Here is a 2,849-nt window from a genome sequence, read left to right as displayed (position 1 = left end):
TCTCTCTCTCTTATTCATTACCCTTTTCAGTAAGATTCCTCTCTCTCTCTCTCTCTCTCTTATTCATTACCCTTTTTAGTAAGATTCCTCTCTCTCTCTCTCTCTCTCTCTCATTTCTCTTTTCTTTATTCATCATGTTTTCCAATTTCTATATATTCCTCTCTCTCTCTCTCTCTCTCTCTCTCTCTCTCTCGCAAACACCTGCGAGTGACAAAGGAGAGAAAACATGCCAGGAGGGAGGGAAGGGAATGGAGGAAAGGAAAGGAGGGAAAAAACAGAGTGGAGGGAAGGTACCGTGAGAGAGGGAGAGAGAGGAAACATGGAGGAGGGAGGAAAGAGGAGGTACGGAGGGAAAAAGAGGAGGAAAGATACCGTGGGAGAGAAAAGGAAGAGGAGAGAAGGGAAAGAGAGGAGGAGGAAAACTAGAGGTAGAGAGAGGAGAGGAGAGAAGAGGATGTAGGGAAAGGAGCAAGGGAAGAGGAGGAATGGAGAGAAAGGAGGGAGGGAAGAGGAGGGGAGAGGAGGCAGGGAGGAGGAGGAAAGGAGGGAAAGGAGGGAAAAAAAAAAGGGTGAGAAGGAAAGATACCGTGAGAGAGGAAGGGAAGGGTGACAAGATGAAACGCAGGTGTGCCAATGGGAGGGAGGGAGGGAGGGAGGGAGGGAGGGAGGGAGGGAGGAAGGAAGGAAGGAAGGAAGAAGGAAATAAAGAATGAAAGAATGAAAGATGGAAGGAAGGAAGGATGGAAGGAGGGAGGGAAAAAAGAAAGGAGGAAGGAAGGATGGAAGAAGGAAAGAAAGAAAGAAAGAATAAAAGAAGGAAGGAAGGAAGGAAGGAAGGAAGGAGGAAGGAGGGAAGGATGGATGGAGACGAAGACGATAGACAGAAGAAGGCAGAAGAAAGAGAGGTATGGAAAACAAGAGAGGGAAAGAGAATACGAGAAGTGAAGGAGAAATAAGGAAGAGAAGGAAGGAGGGAAAGAAAATGGAGAAGGAAGAGAAGATACACTTGAAGGAAACAAAGGAAGTAGGGAAGGACAAAACGAGAGAGAGAGAGAGAGAGAGAGAGAGAGAGAGAGAGAGAGAGAGAGAGAGAGAGAGAGGGGGGTTCACCCCTTCACTACGGTTTTTTGTCTTGTATTCAAGTCAGGGAAGGGGGATAATTGATGCAGAGCTGGTAATGCCTCTCGTGGGATAGGGACGGGTCACCACCTCCATCAACCCACTCTCGGCCAGGTGGTATTCTTTTTTAATTCGTTCCAGCTGGCGACCACACCACTTTATGCAGCCAAGCCCCTCGTGGTGACGGGCTGGGAAGTGACGCGCATTATTACCATCACCCAAGCTCCTTACCCGTCTGATCTTAGGTGGTTACTTTGGAGGGTTAATATGACTAGTAACCAAGGAGACTCCTGCGTCATGGCTAAGGCTGCTGGAGTGTCGCGTCACCACCACACTGTATTAATGTCATTGAAGCTACCCAGTCCCGTCATGTGAAGGCAAACCAGCTATACCAACATCCACACTCTCAGCCTCCTGTCACTCACACAGCTTAATTAAAATACAGCGCTGACTGGAACAGTATACTAGAGTTGTTCCGACGATGAGAGAGTTTACAGTGTTCATGCAACATGCCCTAATATATATATATATATATATATTTCTGGCAAAAAAACAAATGATTATATTAATGAAAACGAAGATCTCGTCTGTTGAAGGTGTTAAGAATACAGAGAAAGAGGAGAGAAGTGGCGTGAAAGAAAGGCAAATGAAGGACTAGTGAAAAGCGACTGAAAAACCAGTGAGGAATGAGAGGTGAAGGAGGAACTGTACGAGACACGACGCACTGAAAAGACTGAACAACAAGATAAATGTGTATCGATGATTTATATTCATTTGGAACACACCCCTGGCGTCTTTCAGCAGAGTTATCAGCCACTCAAATTGGAGGGTTGCTTCAACTAGTAACCAAGGAGACTCATTCCTAACCTCATAACTAAGCATTATCGAACTACCTGCAACCACGGCTTAGTATTCAAGTTGGGATTAGACCAGTTCCGTCCCATGAAAACACAAGTATTGGTAGAAAAGAGTTAAGGAGATGAGAGGCTCAGGAGGAGAGAGGGGTGATGGAGAGAGATGGAGAGAGAAAAACTATTTCAGGACTGAGGGAAGGTAGGGCTGACGATATGGGAAAGCAGAGGAAAGGGGAGGGAGGGAGGGAGGGAGGGAGGGAAGGAAGGAAGGAAGGAGGAAGGGAGGGAGGGGGAAAGGAAGAAAGAAGGGTGGGAGGGGGCAAGATGAAGGTGAAGGGAGGGAGGGAGGGAGGGAGGGAGGGAGGGAGGGAGGGAGGGAAGAAAGGAAGGGAGGAAGGAAGGAAGGAGGCGGAAGATGAAGGTGAAGGAAGGGAAGGAAGGAAGGTGAAGGAAGGGAAGGAAGGAAGGAGGGAAAACGAAGAGGAGGGAAGAGAAAGGAGCAACGAGGGAGGGAGGGAGGGAGGGGTGGGAAGTAAAGGAGGAAGAAAGGCAGAAGAGAGGGAGTTAGAGAAGGAAAGAAGGAAGGAGGGAAGGAAGGTGAGAAGGGTGGGAAGGTGAGAGAGAGTGGCCAGACGCAATGTAAAAGAGAGAGAGAGAGAGAGAGAGAGAGAGAGAGAGAGAGAGAGAGAGAAACCCCCCCAAAAAAACTCTATAATGACACAGCATCCAAATTTCAATATATATACGTGCAGGTTTGTGAAATGGAAATCCTGAATATGAACCGGAAATACAAAAAAACAAAAAAAAAAAAGAAAAAAAAAAAAATAGATCCGATTGTTTTTACACCTTGTACGTGAGGCGCGGGGCCACTGCACT

This window comes from Coenobita brevimanus, chromosome 82, assembly GCF_032717465.1.
Source record: "Coenobita brevimanus isolate Jiangsu-jjx chromosome 82, ASM3271746v2, whole genome shotgun sequence".
In the NCBI taxonomy this organism is placed as follows: domain Eukaryota; kingdom Metazoa; phylum Arthropoda; class Malacostraca; order Decapoda; family Coenobitidae; genus Coenobita; species Coenobita brevimanus.
This window is presented reverse-complemented; position numbering follows the sequence as displayed.